Source organism: Eubalaena glacialis, chromosome 12, assembly GCF_028564815.1.
Source record: "Eubalaena glacialis isolate mEubGla1 chromosome 12, mEubGla1.1.hap2.+ XY, whole genome shotgun sequence".
Lineage (NCBI taxonomy): Eukaryota > Metazoa > Chordata > Mammalia > Artiodactyla > Balaenidae > Eubalaena > Eubalaena glacialis.
The window spans coordinates 1165857-1188905 of record NC_083727.1 but is presented as its reverse complement, the minus strand read 5'-3'; positions in this window follow the sequence as shown (position 1 = coordinate 1188905).

Sequence of the window (23049 nt, the reverse complement as noted above, 5' to 3'; positions counted from 1 at the left end):
GAGCCCTGGAGACCAGGAGCGTGTGCTTTGAGGAGTGTAGGGCCTGAAGTCCGGTGTTGGGATGTGAGACCCCAGCATCCCAAGAGTGTGATGCCAGCGGTCAGGTTTGAAAGGTCCACGTGGGAGCAGTTTATATACAAACAGTTCCGACCGCATCCGGGAAAGATAAGACAAGTTTGCCACCTCTCCGGGGTCCCATGGCACACGTCCCAGACAGGGTGGTGGCCGAGAGCAAATACAGTTACTTAAAACTGAAAGAGTAGCATGTAGGCAGATTATGGAAAAGGAGTCTGAGGGGGCTGTTATAATGATATATCGGGGGCTGTAAAGACTGCTGGAAGAGTAATGCCAGGTGTCCGATTTATTGTTCCATGCATAGCAATCAAACACTTCAGTTTTATTTGTAAAAAACATATACTGTGTTGTAATAATACTTTACTTCATATAAACATGGAACAGGAAACCTCTTGTAGGAGGCAGGAGGTTTATCGAGAAAACCTATGTACATTCGAAGGAAGATGTAGGTGTGTATACACATCTCACTCTCCTGGAAAAATTCAATGTTTCCCCAAACATAAACCATAAACTCTGCAAACTCTGCATTTGGATGTTAGCATGGTACAGTGGAGAAGGGGTTGCATGTTCCTAACATAATTCATTCAGTTTCTCCTCATTTTGCCCCTACTCCTTTTCATTCTTAAAGCTCTCGAGACCCAAACCATGAGAACATGGCAAGAAGCAGTGCAGGGGTGGGTGGGTCTTGCCTTATGGCTGAAATACACCACCCGCTGTGCACCCAGGCTGTTACTTCTCAGAGCATCTAGCCTGGTGCTGGGCTAGGATCCACTTTTTCCTCCCTCACACACTCGATCTTGGAGCGGACAACGTGACACTTGACTCACACTAGAAGTAACATTCATTCTCTTTATCAGATTTCACAGGGCACGGGAACATTTGAGCTTTTTTAAGGGTTTGCTCCAGTGCCTACCTTCAAAACTTGACTTTAAACTTTTGGAAGCACATGCAGTTCATCAAATACATACCTGTTTATTTCTAATAAGTTTCCAGTTAAGCTTCCAGTGAAGAAAATGTCTTCAGTACTGGGGTAAAAGTGAGCCGACCGGAGGCTGATGCTGTGTGCTGAGGCCAGTCAGTGAGGGGAGCTTTAGGCCCGATCCTGTGTATCCATCCCTTCAACTCTGAAATGATAAAGCCGCCAGGGCCCTGTGTTACTGTCCCACACGTGTTCTGACGCAGGTTATGGTGCAGCTGAGTGCCAGCCAGCGCCCGACTCCATCTCCAGGGTCCATGCCGGGACGGGGCGGGGCGATGTGCCCATCGGGTGCTGTGTGTGTAGAATCTGGAGTTGGTAAGTCTGCTGTCTCCCTCCCTCCCTTGTCCTCTCCACCTCGTGTCCCCTGTGTCAGGTGACAGGACAGAGAGACCATGGCATCTGGGGACTCAGTTCAGAGAAGGTGAGTAGGCGATGCATTTAGTTTGGATGCTGTGGGCACCATCACGTGGTTTGCCGTCACTTCTGTGGACAGTTTAGTTACCGCTGGTCTTCCCGGTGTGGAGACGGCGTCCAGAGTATTCTCCCAGCCACTGTCCCTGTCATCTGGCCATGACACAAAGGGGAGTGCAGACACCAGTCCCAGCGTGGACCTGTCCTCTGGGCCTGGGCCCGGGGAGGAGCGAGGCTTGAAGGGAATGGTCCCGGAAGCCATTCTGCCGAAGCTTCTGATTCTCATGTCCTTCGATTATTAGCAGGTTTCATCCAACTCTAGTCAAAGTGGAAGACCTCTTCTGTCAAGAACATTCTGTTAAGAAGGCAATGATAAATACACAGCATATATGTAGAAAAATATATATATTATATATATATATATAATATGCAAGATAGAATTTATCAAAGTCTCCGTGTCAGCAATGTGCAGAATGGGAATGGTGTTACATAAAACAAGTGTTTCTTATGTGAAGTCCCATGTTTTATGAGCGTCAGTTAATAACAATAAAATTAGATTTCATGCATCTATGGAAATTGAGTTTTCTTTCTGTTCTCTCTAGAGGAAACGGCATTCAAATAGAAAAATATTCATTGACGCACGAAAGGGTGGTTAAATAGTATGTAGAACATGGGGAGAAGATTTGGTGTGTATTAGGTAGTTAGTTAATTAAAATATATTATTTTATATGAATTTTGTTAAGTTTGGAATATTTGTCAGATTGTTTAGATGCATAATTTGTTGTGTTTTTTCACATTGTAAGTGAATGCTTATTTTGTCACTAATTTTCTATTTGTCCTTTGGTTATTTGTCTTAAAGAGGGCTCCTTAAGTCATCCAGTGTCAAAACCTGAACCCACTCCTAATGCATTCACATGACTGCAAATTGATCAGATATTTCAATAGACCCCCAGGGTGTGTCAAGAGGGCTTAAAGTGCATCTGTCTTGTAGTAATTGTGCACACATAATGGTGTTAATAACTGCGAAATCCTTGGGTCACTGGGAAGTGTGGGAAGGAATTGGAAAAGGGACAGGAGCATCTTCTAAGGTGGGACAGCGCCCCCTGGTGTTCGCACCACTCCGACTCACTCGGGTGGGTGGCTTTCTCCTGCTGACTCGAGTCTAGAGAACTTTGCAGGAACAAGCACATTTCTTCTGTAATTTGCGGGAGGATGGCTGATTGCTCCTGTGTTGTCTTCTGGGGCGGAATCCGGAGCCTCTTCGCTCCTCTCTGCCTGTTCGAGCTTCCTTGTCATTGCGGAGGTTCGGACAGGTCCCGGGGCAGGAGCTGCAGGGCCGGCAGCCCCAGAACCGCGGTTCAGGCCGAGGACGGAGGACGCGCCAAGGGTTTCTGGCTCTGGTTTGGGTCAGCGGCAGGGGTTCTGGAGGCTCTAGAGGCAGATCGCAGGGTAAACCCTGAGCTGCCAGCCCTGGCCCTCGCTGGTCTTCCTCGCCTGGACCTCACTGGCCCAGATCGCCATGAACTCCCAGGGCCAAGCGTGAGTGGGTTTAAATGCCGTGGAGCTGGTCTTGCTTACTTGCAGGGATCTGGGAAAGCAATTTACTCTTTTTGAATCTGTGTGTGTGTTTAAATTTTTAAAATAAGGTTCGAGTCCTACCTCCTGGGATGGTTGGGAAAGTCCAGACAGGACAGCGCGGACGCTCTCCCCGACCCGACAGCTCGGTTCTGACAGCGTGAGGGGCCCCGATGCCCCACGGCGACCACGGAAGCCTGACACAGCTGCAGCTGGCACACGTGCCTCGGGGGTAAATATTTGCTCCCTCAGCAGCCGTGACCAGCCAGCCGGTCAGTGTGCATTATTTCTGGAGTCAGCTCCAGGCCTGCACGCGTGGGTCCTCCTGGTGAGGCCGAGGCCTTCTGGGGATGGCGGTGGTGACCCACGGCTACCTTTTCAGGTGACAACAGGGCTCCCTCCCTGCCCCCGCCCTGGCCGGTGACAAAGAGCCCACTGGTGTTGGAGGCACAGGACGCTCTCAGCCTCGGGCTGCGCAGCCCTGCCCTGCTTTCAGGATGCCCTGGAGCGTCCCGCTAGGATGACAGGATTTACACCCTTCGGTGCCCGAAGAGAACACGAAGCCAGCTTCCTACCTCCTGGGCATCATCACAGGGCATGGCCCAGGCTTCCTAAATAACCTCCAGGATTTATTAGTAAGAGTTGTTTTCACTTTTCACGTATCTGATGCAAGGTTATCTTAGGCAGCCGGTCAACAGAAAAATGTGAACACAGGTTGCAATAGGACCACCGGCCCACCTGCCCCCGCTCGGCATCAGGCAGACAAAGCTGATAAATATTTGTTGGCCAATGGTGTTCTGTCAACTTCTGTGGTTTATTTCTCTCCCTTTTCCCTTTTCTTTCTTCCTTTCTTTTTCTATTTGCAAAGAGGACATTTTAAATACCTGTCACACCACTAGTTGTTTACAAGAAAATAAAATGTCAAGAAGCACTAAAAATAAGGCGTCCACGGGCTTTCTGCATTCCTATTAGTGATTTTTTTTTCTTAATAGAGAAAAACCTCTTTACTGGCTCACTAGCAGTCTTAACGGCTGAAAAATAGACAGATTTAGTGGTGGAAAGGCTTTTTTGCAGAGTTAGTTTATGTTTAAAAGGTGATTCATGTCCAAAATCAGTTTTTACGTAATTGAAATGAGGTCAGTACCGGCTGGTAAGAGTCATCACAGGAAAGACTGGCCACGGAGAAAGAGAACCAGCCCAGGGAGGGGACAAGTAACAGTCTGGGGTTCTGCTCGCAAGTTTGATGCAAAATACCTGAAAATAAAGTTTAGAATCTAAGTGCCCAAGGTCTTTTTGTCTGATTTTTTCTGGGTACCTGTCTGTGGCTTTTGCTGGATTTCTTCTGGAAGAAAATAAAATCCACAGGCTAACGTTCATCATAGGTTTCCCAAGTCTTGTCCTGTCACCTGAAGGATGTTCCAGACCAGGACACATGCCACCAGATTAGGGTCATGAAGGTGCCCCAGAAATGCCCCGTCCAGGGGCAGGTGCTGCCCTGGAGCTTCTGCATCCTGGGGCCAGGAGGTCCTTGGTTTCCCCAAAGTGCCCGTCTTCCTGGGCATCAGGGCAAGTGATGAAGTGTCAGCTCTCCTGGGGAAGGTCGGGGGTAAGGGCTGCCTTTGGTTCTGGTTTTTGAGGTATGTGTGTGGTAAAAAGGTGTTTAGTCCTTGAATTCAAGTCTCATGTGAGTACACTTACTTTAATCATCCACCGTGATGCCGCGGGAGAAGCTGAATCTGAAGGCGTCCATGTTCATCTCACTTTTAACTCTGACGTTTTTTTCGGAGGGAAGGATGGCAGTAAATGGGGAGAAGACCAGTCCCCAATTCAGGTAGAAGAACTTTTTACCCCTTCGGACTCCTGCCTCAGAGAACCGTGCACTGCTGCTTGCCGTCCTGTCTTGGGTCACCCTTTACTTACAGAGTGCCCCTCCTCCATGGTATAGGAAAGATTTAAAAATTCACCTTCAGGGACTTCCCTGGTGGTCCAGTGGTAAAGAATCCGCCTTCCAATGCAGGGGACACGGGTTCGGTCCCTGGTTGGGGAACTAGGATCCCACATGCCGCGGGGCAACTAGGCCCACGCACCACAGCTACTGAGCTCGTGCACCTCAACTAGAGCCCACGTGCTGCAAACTACAGAGCCTACGCACCCTGGAACACGTGCGACTCAACTACAGAGCCCACGGTGCGCTGAAGCCTGAACGCCACACTAGAGACAAGCCCGCGCACCACAACAAAAGATCCCACCTGCCTCAACGAAGATCCCGCGTGCCGCAACTAAGACCCGACGCAGCCAAAAATAAATAAAATAAAATAAATAAATAATAAATCTTAAAAAAAAAAAAAATTCACCTTCATACCACTTTGGGCTTTGTATCTGTAAAAACTGTGGAAGGTCTTAAAAGTGTTGTAAAAGATTGGTGTAATTTCTAACTCAATTGATAATGTTCTGTGAGGTGCTGCTAATCTCTGGGTCTATTTGAGAATTATCCCAAAGGAAGACAATCTAACCTACAAATGCTATTAAGTGTAATGAATGTTTGTGAATAGATAAAATGGAGCTTTCTGTAGATGACTGATTAAATCTTTACTAATTCAAGTTTGCAGTGGTTCCTTCTTGTCATAGAGACAATAAAATTGTTTTTAAACCTCAAACCTCTTTTCACTGAAGTATGGTTGATTTACTACATTATATTAGCATAGAGATCCAGTACTTTTGCACATTATATTTCATTATAAATTATTATAAGATAATGGCTATATTACCCTGTGCTATACAATATGACTTTGTTGCTCATCTATTTTATACATAATAGTTTGTATCTCTTGAGCCCATATCCCTAATTTTGCCCCTCCCCACTTCCCTCACCCCTTTGGTAACCATTAGTTTGTTTTCTGTAGCTATGAGTATGTTTCTGTTTTGCATATACATTCATTGGTATCGTTTTTTTGGATTCCACATATAAATGATATCATATGATATTCATCTTTCTCTGTCTGGCTTACTTCACTTAGTATGACCATCTCCATGTCCATCCATGTTGCTGCAAATGACATTATTTCATTTTTTTATGGCTGAGTAATATTCCATTGCATATATGTACCACATCTTCTTTATCCACTCATCTGTCGATGAACACTTAGGCTGCTTCCATGTCATGGCTACTGTGAATAGTGCTGCAGTGAACATCGGGGTGCATGTGTCTTTTCCAAGTAATGCTAAACATCAAGCATTTTAATAGACTCTTGAAAAGCTTGTAGGAGCCAAGGAATTGCACCTACAATAATTAAACTGGAGGTCATCTTACTTGTTTCTCCCTCTTGACCCTGTGGGTGGCTGGGTAATGCTCCCCACGAGGCACCCACGTCTTACACCGTATTGGACTTGTGAATATGTTACCTCATGTGGCAAAAGGGACTCTGCATGGAGATTAAACAAAGGTTCCAAGTTGAGGACCTCCCTGTGAGATGGGAGGTCATCCCGATTTTCCAGTTGGCCCACTGTACCCACAGGGTCCTTACACGGGAGATGCAAGAGGGTTGAGGTAGGAAAAAGACAATGAGACGAGAGAACTAGAGGTGAGGGATGCTCCCTGATGCTGAGCAGGGGCCATGAGCCAAGGAACACAGGGCCTCTCGAGGCTGGAAAATGCAAGAAAACAGATTCTCCCCCGAAGGCTCCAAAAGGAGGGAAATCCTGCTGACACCTTGATTTTAGACCTCTGACCCCAGCACTGTCAGAGAACGAATATGTGTTGTCTTCAGCTCCAGAGTGGGGCGATTTGTTACAGCAACTGCAGGAAACTCATACGTTCTTGAGTAATTCCATTTGGACCGTCTGCTTCTTGGATCCTGGCATCAGATCTCTGGCCACAGTGGCTTTCTTCTGGGGTCCTTGGCCCGTCTCTCTGAGGGTCCTTACCCTGCACTGGGGTTCCCTCTGCACCCACCTCTCTTACTTTGTTTCCCTGACTCCAGGGCAGGGAAGAGACCCCTTGGATGGGAGACATGGGACAGGTGGGGGAGCCGCGTGCTGGGCAGCAGGTGCAGCGCCTCTGCTCTCTGGGGTGAGATGCCAAGGTTCAGAATGTGTCCAAGACCAAGGACTCAAATGGACATAATCTCAGGAAAATAGTCAACCTTGAGCTGCTTGTAAATATGGCAGAATTTTTTTAAAAGGAAAACTAAACTAAACGTGTTTTGGCTGTGAAAAAATAAGACTGATTATAATCAACCATGTGATTTTTGAATCATTTATATCTAACCTGACTGATATTTTGTTCCAAATTTTATTTGACTATAGACATCAACTCTATAAATACATGTTCTATGTTCATACTTAAAAACTAATGATCTTCTTTGTTTTATACCCCCAAAAGGACAAACGCTCCAAATAGAATGTTTTAAAGTAACTGTTATATTTTGAGTTCCCATTTTTTAACAAGTCTGTATATCTCAGTACCCCAGAAGTGAATTCTATATGTTAAACATGTGTCAGATATCTTGAGGCCTTTGCAATAAGCAGAATCTGAATTGGACGTTATACACCCACATTTTAAGTTCCCGAGGATCGCAGGGGCCCTCAACTCACAGCTGCTGGGCTCCTGTGATGGGGAGGCCACAGGTATTTTTAATCAGTGGTCTGTTTCTCTCCCTCACTGTGACTAAAAATCATCTCACACACGGATAGATTTCACCAGGCATTGCTTGCAAATGTTTAATAAGCATCTACCACATACTTAAAACTGCACAATTGTATTAAAGTAGTGTTTTGGTTTATAAAAATGTCCAAGTCACACGAAGTCCTCAGAGGGTCGACAAGGTTTACACACACGACAAGGAGAATGAAGACACGATAATGATCACGCTGGGGCCCTGAGTCCCCTGGATCATGAGCCCCCAGGTGCTCCAAGCGGTGAGAGGTGCCGCCCGTGGCCCTTGCTGGGAACATGCCACGAGCAGGTGCAGTCGGGGTCAGTGTCATCACCCAACTAAAGAGCTAATTCCGGGTCGGGTGAAAAAGTCCTCCTAAGCAAACAGAAGATGAGCCCCTGTCATAGGGCTGATGTCTCCCTGCACAGCCTTTGGGTTTTCATTGTAAACTAATTGGCAACAGTGAAAAACACATTAGTTAGCAGGTTTGTCTGGCGGTGCCCCCGCTGCAGCCCTGAGGGACGATGAAGGGGTGACTAGGGGCTCCGGGGACCCCTGTGTTCACCCAAGGGTGAGCGACACAGCCCCACCCCCAGGGGAACGTCCCACTCAGGACCTCATTGAACACGTGTCCAGGGTGAAGCAGGAAAGGAGAGGCCTCTGAGCTCTTGCCCGGATTCTTCTTCTAGGCCGACTGTCAGAGGAATCTTCCCCTAGAAATCAGTGTCACCAAGGACGCAAAGTTTACAAACAGCCATGGTTTAAAAAGTAAAGGGAAACAGGCACCATTCGTTTTAATAAAAAAACTTAATTTAACTCGATATACGTAAAATATTCTTGCAACATAAAATACCGCACACATACAAATAAAATGGTTTTCTTTCCTCTGTTCCTCTTTGAAATCTAGTGAGTTCATGGCATCTCTGCGAGATGAGGCAAGCTAACCGTTCCTGCTGTGGGGATCTTTCCACAGCGTGTAAGTCAGACCATCACACCACGTGATGCATGTCAATTACATCCCAACAGAGCTGGGAGGAAAGTCCGGTGTGCCTTTTCCCCCTGCAGCACATCTCAGTGCAGACCCGGCTTTGGAGGCTCAGAGCTTCCTGGGACCACGTGAGGGCAGCGCAGGGCAGGGCCCCTCAGACGGGCCCCTCCCAGGGACGGGGCACAGGGGCACAGGGCATCACCCCACTTTCCGCCTGGACCTGGGCTGGGTTCCAGGGGGCAGGGCGGGCAGCGGCCTCTGCTCGGGCTCCTCACGGGCTGTTCAGCGCCTTGTGGCCTGGCTACCCCGTGACCAGGGAGTGTCTGCACGCCAGATCCTCACGTGCCATGGGAGGAGAAGGGGCCCTCGCGGGTCCTTGTGAGGATGAACGAGTGGGAGGAGCATCTCGGCAGCGCTTGGCACGTGACAGGAGCCCTCGGTCGCTGCTGGTGTGACTTCACACTTGAGTTTGGCTGCAAAGCTTCTGCCGAGGACGCTGCAGCTGCTCCCAGTGTCCTGGGCTGGGACGCTGGCGGGAGGCGAGCCGCAGCTTTGCTCGGCGTTCCCTTACCGGGGCCCTGGGTTGAACATCAAAGACGCAAAGCTAAGTTCTTCCGATGTTTTATTTCACACTTTGAGAAGAAACCCAGATTCTAATATTTTAAGATTTGGTGAGCTTATGCTTATTTTGCTTTTAGTTTTTCTAATTTTATGCATTTCTAATAGTTTTATTTTTTATCTTTTTATGTTTTATAATTATACATGTTTATTTTCATTTTAATGCATTAATTCCTGGGAGCTCAACTGTCCAGACTTCAAATCCCAAGTTCTGTTGTGAAAGCTCCTCAGGCGTTGGGAAGTTTGTCCCCTCGGCTCCTGTTTTGTGCTCAGATCCAGACACCTCTCTTCCTCCCTGGAGAGAACTCTGACCAATTAAAAGAATCTGGCAATTAGATTTGCTTCGTTTCCCCTTTTTCCTCCAAGAAGTTACACCACCTTACCTGGTCATCCTTCTTGTGTTCTGGTCTCTTTTAATTCGATCCGAAGAGGCAGATAAATAAGGAGAAAGAATACGATTGGCAACATACCTGCAAATGGCTGGCCCTCGGCTCGCGTACTTGGTGTTGAACCCAGGGCCTCATTAAGGGAAAGGCGGGTCAGGCCGCTGCCCTTGTTCCCGGGGGAGCGCGCTGGGGAAGGTCACTGTCACAGCCCAGGGCACAGGCAGCAGCTCCCTCGCACAGATGCTCTGTTGCCCAGCTCCACCTTGGGCCTCCTCGGCCAGCCTCCATCGGCAGGTTGCGACGGGTCACACACACTCCTTCTCCTCCGTCAGCCTCTGTAGAGCACGTGACCTCGCCCTTGGCATTTGTCCCAGAAAGTACTAGTCGTCTCTCACAGACCAGGCCATCAATGGAATGAGTTTAGTGACGGCCAGCGAATCCCGGGAAGGCGCCCCCTCCCTCCTGGTGCAGTGGCCAGGCTTTTCCACCGGGAGGCACTGCAGGCCCGTCCTTTGGGGTTGGTCCGGCTCTCGGGTCCACACATTAGATGCTGCCCACACGGACTGTGTCAGGGCATCCTGTTTGCCTCTCCAGGCGTGTGGCTTCCTGGTTCACCCCCGAGACAAACCGGCTGAAGAAAGCTGACAAGATACCATGAAAATCCCTGTTACATACATTTAAACATTTATTTAGAATCCAAAAGGATTTGATGAAGCTCACAGTCTCTGATTGAAAATACATGTGTGTGCAGGTGTGTGTGTTCATGTGTGTGCACAGGTGTACGTGTGTATGTGTGTACGTGTTCGTGTGTGTGCTGACGTGTGTGCACATGTGTGCATGTGCCTGTGTGTCCCCCGTAAACAAACCCTCAACGGAGAGGGAAGAGGGCCGGCCCTCACTCAGGGCGGGATGTAAGCCTGATGGGCTGGCTTCCAAAGCCCTCAGCCCTTCCCCTCGGAATTCTCCCTTTTTCATAACAGGGGCTCGCAGAGTCAAAAACACTTTGTGCCATTAGATCAAAACTGTAACATTTCCAGTTGTCGACAACGTATAGTCTGGTCCGCCCCCAGTTAGCTGTGCGATGTGGGCTGTGTGACCTGAAGCCGCCTGCGAAGGCCTGAACGTCCTTCTCTGATGAACACGGGTGAATGAAGTTTGGTGAGATGCCATCTCCGTTCTCTGCAAATCCTGCAATTGCAGGCCTGCGCCCACCCTCGCTCCCACTCACTCCCCCTCCCTGCCCTCCCTGCCAAGGAAGGCTCGAGGCACCTGCCACACAGGAGCATGCACTGGTCCAGCAAGAAAAGGGGCTGTTCCTTCTCCTGTGCTTATCTGCTCCACCAGCCGTTCCTCCTTCCATCCCCACCGGGAGGAGGCCTTCTTCTACTCAGATTCGAGCCTGCGACCCGGCTCCAGGTCTTCAGACATTTCCCACAGGTTTCCTCTTTGTGCGGCCTTTTCCCCTTCTCTGTCATCCTCACATCCAAAGAGAAAGCACTATTGATTCTGAATTCGGATTTTCCATGAGTCCCGCTGCCACTGCTGAAGATGAAGTCCTCCTCCCCTCTTGCTCTGACGCTGGCCCAGGGCGTAGCTGGTGACAAGTCCCAACTGCCCCGTCCACACCATCCTTCTTGCAGTCTTTCTAAAATGCGGATCTGTGACCCTTTCTCTTTGGTTCCCGCCCTGTGGTAGGTAGACAGCTCTGAAAACCTCCCATAGCAAAAGCACCCAACAAAGCAAAATGCTGTCTCTACCTTTTCCTTTGAAATTTCCTGGTTCCTCTTGGCAAACGTGTAGCACCAGGTTTATTGGACAGGTAACAGCCGTGTCTGGTGTTCAGCTTGGAAGGAAGGGAGGGCCCTGGACCCTCAGGGCTGGGACCTCTGAAGTGAACATGGACGAACACCCAGCAGCCATGAGAAACCTCTCCACACTGTCCACGAGTGGAGGGAATTGAAACTGAAGTTTAAGCTGATGCCTAAATGAATTTAGAATCTGCTCGTGGGTATCCGTGTTCAAGAAACTAACACAAAAATTGGTCCAAGCCAGTAATATTCCTGGAGTACACAACAAAAGCAAATAAAATGACATCCTGAGGGGACTCTTTGATAATCCAAGTGGTATATTATACTTTTAGGGAAAAAAAGAAACCTGAATAAAGAAAATAGCTCACAATAAAAACTGATAAACAAACAAGGAAACAGTACATCGTAGTACAAAGCTAACAGATTCAGTAAGAATTACATCTCAGGGAACATGAAAGAAAAATATTGAATAGAGATTTATAACAAATTTGTTTAAAATAATTAAAGAAAATAAAGACAACATGAAAACTATGATAAAATAAACCAAGAAAAATGAATAGGCAGACTTGGAAAAAAATACAAGAAGATTTTCAATAAATAAGAAATGGAGTCATTGCAATTTTAAATTTGGTGAATGTGTAAGAAGCTGAAGAACAGGGGAATTCCCTGGCAGTTCAGTGGTTAGGACTTGGCACTTTCACCACCGAGGGTGGGGATTCAATCCCTGGTCAGGCAACTAAGATCCCACAAGCCGAGAAGCGAAGCCAAAAAAAAAAAAGAAGCTGAAGAACAAATTGGTGAGAGGTCATCTAAAGAAATGGCTTGAAGTCCCCAATGCGGCTGCTCAGATCCCCTCCCGGGGGATGTGCGGTGGACACAAGCCCCATTGGCTGCCCCTCTGGACACGTCCCTGTGTTTGTACGGAGTTGCTTTTAGTTGGCACCTGAGCTGAGGGCGGCGCTGAGGCTGCCCGTTCTGGGAGACCCTCTGTGGGTGCAGACGGGCTCGAGGGTTCCCCATCAGCCTGGATGCAGCTCTGGTAGAACCATGCTGTTCTCGGGGTCTCTTCTGACCCAGTCTTTCCTCTTCTCCTGCTTCAGTGGGAGCTGGGCCTGCATCATGGTCTGAAGACTCCCCCACCCTCCTTCTTCTGCCCCTCACCTAACAAGTCTCTTGCAACATCTGATCCCACATTTTAATTCCTTATGAGCGTATGTTCCTTTTGTCATTGAGCACAGGATTTGAATCCTTGCTTTAAAGTCTACCAAGTGCAACATCAGGGTCAGTCTCCACTGATAGTTTTCCCTTGAGACGGGGTCATAGTTGCTTGTTTCTTTGAGGGATGTGTAAGTTTGAATTCTGCCTTAGATATTGTGAATATTATGTTGTTCAGACTCTGGATTTTGTTATATTCCTCTGAAAAGTGTTCTGTTGTTGTTGCTGTTGTTGCTAATATCTTGGTGGGAATCGTGCTGCAGACGCTGCCTTTGAATGGCAGCTCAAATCCCAATTCACTTCATCTATCCTTAGCTGGCCTACTGAGTCTGCCTTGCATATACAAGGTCCAGGGGGAAGATATATTAGGGCAGAGTTTATACACAAAATTTGTGGATGCACTTCTCTGTCTCTCCTTCCAAGGATTTACCTCCAATTTTCTGTGTCTACGGTTGCCCCACATTTTAACCTCTGGTTCTTCAGGTGGATTTCAGCTGTCCCACAGGCCTACTGAGGCCTGCCCTCAAGCCAGAAGCAGTGAAGGTGGAAAGTTCATCCAGTGCAAATTCCCTTTCTCCAGGTGATAATTCCTCTCCAAAATCTGCCAGCTTTGGGACATGCTGTAAACCTGGTCTGCCTTCATGCCATAAACCGTTAAAATAGGAAGCCCACCACTGCCTGTGATGGGCTCCAGCCAGCTTGCATCAGCTCATAAGAGCTGACTGACAAGCATTCTGCAGTTTTCTGAGCTGCTGATGGTAAAATCACTTGTAGTTTGAAATCAGACATGGTGGGAGTACTTACACCATGACAATTGACAAACTTTACAGATCAGGTGTCTCTCTCTTTTTTTGGTGGGAGGTCAATTTACAAGCACGCCATTGCCCAATGCCAGCGGCCACTTTACTCCTTCAGCTGTTGACCCCTCTCCAGAATGTGCCTGTTTCTGGCTGTTCTCCATTTCCGCCACATACTTGCTGCTGCTGCTGTGTGTGTAAAGTAGTTTTATAAAAGGACAACTACAAAAGAGAGCTTCTTGTTGTTATCGGAGGGAAGAAGCTTACTCAGCCATTATTATAAGTAGAAGCCCTTTCCACTGATCTTGGAGGAAGAGCTCCCATCTCTTCTTTCTAAGCCCAGCCTGGGAGCCCTGATGCTGTATATTCCATCAAGAGCTCCACCTACCCCTGAGATGGACCTGGTGGATTGCAGTGCTCTCAGAAGGCCTTTCCAGAATCACCTCGTGAGTTTTTTCAGATAATATATTTAACCATTTATAAAACTGAAATACATTTATGTCCATCCATAGAAAGAGAGGGGAGTTCCTCAAATATTCTCTACAAAACATAGCTCACTGGTTATAAGACACATTCACGTTTTCCAGTCCCAGAAGCTGTCCATCAGACCGCAGCGGTTTGGTCTGTCCATCAGACCGCAGCGGTTTGGTCATGAAGACAAAGCTTAGCTGCTAGTCGAGTGAATACATCATTTATTCATTCAAAAATATCAATAGCTCAGGAAGGTGAAAACTAAGTGAGCAAGCATATTCATGCCTATTACAAGAACTCACATGCCGTGACAAAAAGGCATAGCTGATATTTGAAAGAAGGGAAGAAACTCTTCACAAAAGAGTGAAAGAATTAAGAAATGAACATTCCAGAACAGAATGGAACATTAAGGAATCCTATGGTTAACTTCCCTAGGACAGGAAAGAGTTTTTCAGCATCTTGAAATAACTGAACGAGGTCCATGTGGATGGAGCTTAATCATCAAGTGTGACGGTCGGGGATACTGGGGATGGGACAAGAGCAGGGGTGGGTCATGGAGACGTTGCATAGCAAGCTAAGAAGTCCGGGTGGTACAGATACTGCAGTGAAAGACACTAAAAGATTAAAGTTGGGGGTAAGCTGATGTAAGACACAAAGGTAACCCTGACCTCTGAATCACCAATGGTGAAAGAGGACAGTAGGGTAACCTAGGGGCTCATCAGGGGCTATGAAGTTGTAAGGTGAGCTACTTCCATGGTCTCCACCAGGGTGTGGCAGTGGACCATTTAAGAAAACTGTCAGTGGGCTGCGTCCCAGGAAGACAGGGAGCACTGAGTCCTTAAAAACACAGGAATCTATAGAACTGATGGAAGAGAAAGTGCTTGCTGTGAAAGCACAGAAGGAACAAATAGAAAGGGAAGAGAAAGGGGAATTTAGCTATAGCACTGTTGTCTGTTCAAGCAGAACTTCATGATTTCCACCCGGGTATTTTGGAGGAAGAATCAACAAGATCTGCTGATGGGTTGGAGGGAGGGGAGACACAGAGGATGCTCAAGGGTGTCTGGCTTGTGGAGGGAGAGCACATCAGAATTAGAACTGCAGAGGATGTGGTTTCAGAGCAACGACACAAAGATGTGCACTTTTTGATGTGTTAGGTTTAAAATGTTGGTAAAATTTTTTTTAATTTATTTAAAATTATTTTAGAAAACAGACCAGGAATGAGAAAACAAATTTTCTTTGCTTAAAAAACAAATAAATTATTAAGGTGTAGACAAAGTAGTAAAGGCGCAGAAAAATGAGGAATGGGAGAAGAGATTGCTTCCAGAGAGAGACTGTTAGGTGCTCTGGAGCAATAAAGAGGTGACATCCAGGACTTTACAGGTGTGTTTACTGTCCGGAGTCAAAGGTGTGTCTCATGAGCCTGTGCTCGGAGACAAAACTGAGCAGTAGATTCTAGAAGGTGATGAAGGGAACCAGGGGTCAAAATCTTCCCTGGACCAAAGTCTGAGTTGTTTAGCCTAATAAACTGATCAGAGAAAGGTTCAGCTTAGGAAAAGAATCACAAGCAAGACCAGTCAAGTCAATTAACTTGTAAAAGTAGAACAAGTTACGTCTTACCTATTAAATCCTTTCTGAACTGAGTGCATGAATTATTCAAAAGTCAATCTATATCCCAAGAGAAGTCTCAAGTCTGTTGAGAAAAGGAGTTGAATTAGATATATCAGGCCTAGCTCCTTTAAAAATTGATTAGTGATCAGTTACATGGATATTTATTGTTTTAAAGGCGCTCCTAATTCTCTCTCTTTTTTTATTCAATTCATTTAAACTAAGAAATAAACCCAGTTCACCCATTTCTCCCAACACTCTCCCACAACCCCCCCCAACCACCAATCTATTCTCTGTATCTATGAACTCAGGTTTTCATGTATGCATTTAGATTTCCCATACAACCGATCATATGATACTTGTCTTTCTCTGTCTGGCTTATTTCATTTAGCATAATGCCCTCAAGGTCAATCTATGTTGTCACAAATGGCAGAATTTCATTCTTTTTATGGCTGAATAATTATTTTATGTATATATATGTGTATGTGTATATATATATATATGTGTGTGTATATATATATATATATATATATATGTACGTATAACAATTTCTTTAGCCGTTCATCCATCTATAGACACTTATGTTGCCTCTGTATCTTGGTTATTGTAAATAATGCTGCAGTGAACATGAGGGCACAAATATCTTTTAGAATTAGTGTTTTCATTTTCTTTGGATAAATACCCATAAGTGGAATTGCTGGATCATATGATAGTTCTATTTTTATTTTTTTGAAACATATTAAGACATTTTAATTGGTGATTGGATATGTATGATTTGGGAATTCTGAGACGTGTTCTGGGCTAAGGAGAGAATTTTGGAATCCTCAGCGTGCACATGAAATCCAAAGCCACAGGAACACAAAACATCACCCCAGCAGGTCCTCTCAATGTCATGCCTATTTCTAGGCATTTCTTCCCTCGGACTCCCCAGGCTGAATGGTGGCCCCAAAGACACGTCCATGTCCTAATCCTTGGAACCTGTGAATAGGACCTTATTTGGAAAAAGCAGTTTGAAGACATGATTAAGTCAAGGATCTTGAGATGAGATCATTCTGGATCATCCAGAAGGGCCCTACGGGCCATCACAAGAGGGAGGGAGATAGGGAGATCAGAGATTAGACACGGCAGATGTGAAGGGAATGAAAACGGAAACCACAGCCAGGAAAAGCCGAGGATGCTGGCAGCTATTAGCATGAGAAGAGAGGGAACTGCATGCTCTCCAGGACACCCAGAGGCGAGTGACCCTGCCAACACCTTGACCTCTGACTCCTAGTCTCCAAACTGTGCGAGAATACATTTCTGTTGTTTTAGCCCCTGTTGTGTAATTTGTGAAGGCAGCCCTAGGAAACCAATGCGCTGGGTACAAGTAGGATATGGAAATCTTCATTTTAAACCAGAACCCTCTGTGGCCCTGGCTAGTGGGTGACATTTAAGGTAACACTGACCTGGGGAGATACTCTGTTACTGAACCTTGAAGAGCATCAGAATTATAAATTCAGAGGAAGAGGAAGGGCAGGCTCAGACCTCAGGGAGGTACAAGATGAGGCAAGAGAAAAACAAGATCTGGCCTCCAGGCTGGTCTTGTCTGACTGCACCACTTAACTTTTCCTTGGAAGAACAGTCCAGAAGTGATGTGATTCGCATAATATTGTTCAGTTTGTTCAAATTTATGACCGTCTGAATTTGTAACTAAACTTCCCTGCAGATGAAAACGGTCTCGCTGAATGAGACCCAAATGATGTCCAAAAGGCTGACATGGTGAATCCTTGTTCTGGCGAAGGAGGACGGGGATCTACACAAGCGGAGGTTCAGAGGACTCAGCATCCCTCAGTGTCCGGCCCATCTCCAGCACTGGTTCCATGCCTGGATCATGCTCTTCCCTGCAGCTGGGTGCATTCCTGTCTTTTCTTCAAAGGATCTTCTGAAATTCCAACACTAGTCTGAAATTCTGCTGAATAAACTACTGTCACAATTTCGCCTTCTTACCTGTCTGCACAAATGGACTTGTAAATAAGACGCGTTCATAGCATATGTGCTATGACCTTATTTCATGCCCAAGGGAAACCAGAGGCAGGAATAAAACATGGTCCCCAGCTTCAGTACAAACCACAAGCCACTCCTGTTCCTGGCTCCTGGAGTTTGCTGTATCTATATCAACAACACTGAGATGATAGTGTTCCATTCTAGAATTTTCCCTTGACCAAAAATGGGTTGCCCTGGAATTGGCTTTTTCACTGCTTCCTGAAATATGACATCATTAGTTTGGAAAAATGGAATGTTCCAGTTTCCACTGGAAAAACTCATACCTTAAAATCAGCAGTTTTAATAAAGATTTTTCTTAGGGAATGGCCCCAGGGAAGAGAGAGGACTAATCTTCATTGAAATCCTACTGTGTGTCTAAAGCTAGATCTTTTTTTTTTAAAGCTTTATTGAGGCATAAGTGATATACAAAGATTGCAAATATTTAATGTACACATTTCCTTGAGTTTGGACATCTGTATACACCCACAATACTACCACCACAGTCAAGGTACTAAATACATCCCTCACCTCCATAAACTTTCTTGTGTTCTTTCATGATTTTGTGTGTGTGTGTGTGTGTTAAGAACACTTGACAAGAGGTTTCTCCTCAGTGTATTTTAAAATGCACAGTACAGAGTCGTTGACCCTAGGCACCATTGGTACAGTAGACCTCTAGAACTTATTTATCCTGCAAAACAGAGAATTAAACCCAGAATAGCAACTCCCTCGTTCCCCCCCCCCACCCAGCTCCTGGCAACCCCCTTCTCCTCTGTGTTTCTGTGAGTTTGACTCTTCTAGGTTCCTCATGTAAGTGGATCAGTATTTGTGCTTCTGTGACTGGCTTATTCCACTTAGTGGGAATGCCAATTGGTGAAGCCACTATGGAAAACAATATGGGGGTTCCTCAAAAAATTAAAAATAGAACTACCATACAATCCAGGAATCCTACTCCTGGGTGTTTATGCAAAAGAATTGAAATCAGGATCTCGAAGATCTATCTGCACCCCCATGCTCATTGCAGCGTTACTCACAATAAGCAAGATATGGAAACACCTGAGTGTCCGTAGACGGATAAATGGATAAAGGAGATATGGTGGATATGAAATGGAGCAGGACCCCTATGGTCTATGCCCCCCATGTCCTAGCCTGCCTTTTGTCTGTGGAAAAACTTTAGCCAAAGAATAAGTTTAATCAGAGAAGTGAGAAAATGCAGAAGCAAAGGAAAACAGTCCAACAGCACTAAATAATAATAGTTTAGTCATTAAGCAAAATCTAGGACCTTTAGTTCCTCCTCAAGGGCTATAGATCATATTCTGAGCCACGTCCTGTGAGCTGTCTTGTAGATACCGAAACCCCTACCAGGTGGAAGAAGTTAACTACATGATGACCAGGCTGTAGCCATGACATAAGCTGCCACGATTCCGAGAACTGGCCTCAAGGAAATTGGAACAAACCGACCCCGGAAATGAAGATTAACTGCACTTGAAACAATCAAGATGATGCTGATCAAACCACCACACGACCAATTTCAAGATGACCGTCAGAGCCGACTGTGCTGTTTCTGCATGTAACACCCTCCTTCCGCCTGTAAAAGCTCTTGCCCCCTGATTGTCAGTGGCGGGGAGTCGGCCTTTGGACAGGGGTCTGCCCTCCCCCCACCCAGTTGCCAGCAGCCAAAATAAAGCAAACTTTCCTTTCCACCAACCTTACCTCCTTACTGGCTTTTGAGCGGTGAGTGGCCAGACCCCACTTTCGGTTACGGTGTTTGGCGTCCAACGTGGGTCTGCTGCACTCTGGCTCCATCTGGCTCCTGGGGTTTCTAGAGTAAAGCCTTGGCCATGACAACGCTCCAGGATGATTGTGACAGACCAGCTGCTCACGGCTCACTGGCCCCGAGAAGGGGATTTGGGGGACATTCTAGCAGCTGCCAAAGCCATTTGCTTCGAGGATCCTCCCTGTTTCTCCCCTGCTCGGCACTGGCTGCCAACGTACGCTTTTCCTTGGTGGAAAGGGAAGATGCATCTGGACGAGCTGACAGGATCCAAGACCGAGTCGGTCCACCGGCGTGCACCCAGCAAACTTCTAAGGACGAAATGCTATTTGGGCATTTTGCCAGTTCGTTCTGATGTGTGTCTACCATTGCTCTTCCCACAAACACAACTGTAATGCGTTTAGTATGTGCCTGGATGTGTACGTTTCCCTTAACTATGATTGCTCTTTGCGCTTCTGTGGTTTTAACTGACATGGGTTATACTGTCCTATGGACAACACACTGGTTTTCTCGTACTTCAGCATAACATCTTAAAAGGTCAGCATCGGTCAGTGTGCACCTATTTCCTTGTAGTTGGTACCTTGTGCGTTGAATTAACACCTTTCTAGTTATCCCACGACATTTGACTCCACCTCTGTCAGTGGTTCCTCGAGTCATCACAGCCGCCTGGAACTTCTTGGGAGCCCAAGCAACGTGGCCATGAATTCCATCATGTCCGCCCTGTATCAGGATGGTCAGATCCCACGAAACGCACAAGCTAATTCCATTCGGTTAAAACGCTTTCTGAGATGAGATGGCTGAAGCAGTTTACGAGCATCTCACAGGAATTCTCGTTTCTTCACACACTCACCAACGCTTGGCATGACCCATTTCTCTAATTTCTGCCAATCTGGGGAGAAGGAAAAGTGCACTCTCAACCTTATTTCCTAGTGAGATTTGGCATTTTTCACACACCTGTTGGCCACAGGAGTTCAGCCTCTGTGAATCGCCTGTCCAAATCCACTTCTCAATCAGCTATGCTGTCTGGGGGTTGGGGATATTTCTGGTTCTGATAGATCCTCACCCATTATTAATCACTTAATGATTTTGTACATTGCAAAATCTTGTCCCAGTGTACTACCTTTCTTAATTTTCTTAATGTCACCTTTCATTGAAAATAAATCCTTAATTTTGATATATCAATAAATTAAACATTTGTTTTATTCTTGACATCTCATTTAAGACTTCCCAGCCCAAATTCTCAAAGATATTCTTACATTTATTCTATTTCTTTTAAAAATTTTAGCTTTCACATTTAGAGCTTCCATCCATCTGGCATTCATCAAATGTGGCATGAGGTAGGTTCCAACCTATTTTTGTTAATAAACTGACCAGTTTCCCTTAAGAGCATCTGCTAACTACCCATCTTTTCTCATTGGTCCTGATGTTTCCTTTGGAGAAAGCATTTTCTGCTTCATGTTATAAATTTGGTAGAGAAATAAGAAAACAATTAAAACCTCTACATGTGCTCACAAAAGCACTACCTGTGGTCCCTGCATTTCTCCCCCTCCTACTGCATCCAGCCCCCTGCCATCTCCCTCACGGTTTCTCCTGGTTCTCACACCTGCCCCCTCCTTCTCCATCTCCGACATCTCAGGACTGGATGGGGAAGGCATCCAGCAACTTGGGTTAGTTTGCTATCGTGTTGGGATCCAGAGGTTACAGTATTCTGGTTCATAATTTTTGGTGGTATAGTTCCTTTTTCTCTTTTGATATCCTTCATAAGTCTTCTTTGGAGTTTAGGACTCCCAGCATCCAGCGCTACCTCTGATGTTTGAAGGTGGTCAGGACATACAGTTCATTTATTCAAAAATAGTAATTTCATCCCAACTCTGTGATGCATCGTATGCTTGGTTCTGGGAACTCAGCTGTGCAAAAAGACTGAAATGCTCATAGATTTTTTTAAACATTCTAGTGAGATGGTACAGTTCATAAATAAGGAACAAGAGCGCTATTGGTCATGCCACATGGTAGGCGGAAATAGGGTGCTGTAAATCGTGGGATGGTGAAAAGATCGGCGTCTCCAAGAAGAGGCTGAGGGCCAGGTGAAGAGCAGACTGGAGTGACTCAGCCCTTCTGTGGGAAAGCGACGGGAAGGAGGCCATGGGATGAGTGAGTCGGGGGACCAGAGGGCCGCCCGAGTCAAGTGGAGATCTGATACCGGGCTTCAGAGTTTGGACTTTATTCTAAAATGGTTACGTAAAAATGAGGAGGAAGGGGTGGAGAATTAAAGGTAATGTAATAAGGAGCCTTATACACATAATGAGAAAAAGATTTTCATGAATTATTCATTGCTTTGGATTTCTTCTTTTTGCAATGGTTGCTTCATTATGGAACCTTCAAAATAACACAAGACACAATACACTGTGAATATCTTTCTCATATATAATTGGGTTTTTTCCACATTTCCTCAGTCTATAAACCCAGAAATTACTTTTTTAGGAAGAAATTTGTCAACACCAACAAAAGCAAAACATGTGCACTCTAACAATTAACTCAGCTAGAAGTGACCTAATGACCTCATGAATCTTCGGAACCAGCCGTTCTTTACGTTTTGATGATTCGCCACTTTCATTGTGGTTGACAACACGGAGAGAATGCGGAGGAAAGAAAAGATTGGCAAAGCCTCTGAATTTATTCCCATCCACATCACATGCAAGGTCATTTAGGGATTCTGTAGGAAATTATTTTCTTGCTCATCTAGGAAAGAGAGAGTTCCTTAGCATCTCCTGGACCCACACGTGGGGAGACAGCCACTTGGCAAGTCACGTGGTCCTGTCTTTTGCCTTGAAAAGAAGGCCCCTTAAGAGGAGCTTACATTGGCGCTTCCTACTTTATAGCATCTTTCAAGTTTGTCATTTGATACCGACCCCTAAGTGCAGACGTGCATCAAAGTTCCATGAGACAAACGGGGCTTTCTTTGAAGACTAAAGAAACGTGCATAGGAATTTATGCAAAGGAAAGAAATAAATTGTAAGACACACACAAACACACACAGACCTTGTTTTGCTTTAAGGGAAATTTGGGGAGATTTTAATTTGGAATGGGGAAGGGCCCCGTGATTCTGGACATGTTTATTCAAGCTGTAGCCAATTAACACTGTAAGTGCCATATTTCTGGGGCAAACATCTATATCCTGAGACCATTTATCCATTTCTCCCAGTGAGCTGTGAAGAAATTGAGAACACCAAAGTGTCAGAGTTTAGGAGGCCGGCCAGACGGGAAGGTTGCACACTGACCCTTGAACAACTAAGCTCCTGCCCACATAACTGTAGGTGGCCTCTGTGATTATTTTTTCTGTGTTCAGAAAGAAAAATTCCTTTGTGAGGTTGCTTCCCACTAGCCCATCTATAATGCTTAAGAAATGTGTGGGGAAGATTCTCAGGAAGAAGAGATTTTAGACAGACTCTTGTCATTACCAAAATTAGACACATCATGTATTATATACACAGTGTACATATTACATCACATTTTATCCCATTTCAAAATCCCATCCCATGTTGAGGTCTCCAAAGCTCCAAGTTTGCATTCAGATCCAGGGGGTGTGGAGGGAAGGGGTGGGTGAGACGTCACACAGATCAGTGGGCTATGCTCTCATCCAGTCCTTTCCCAGCAAAGCAGAGATCCCGGGTGG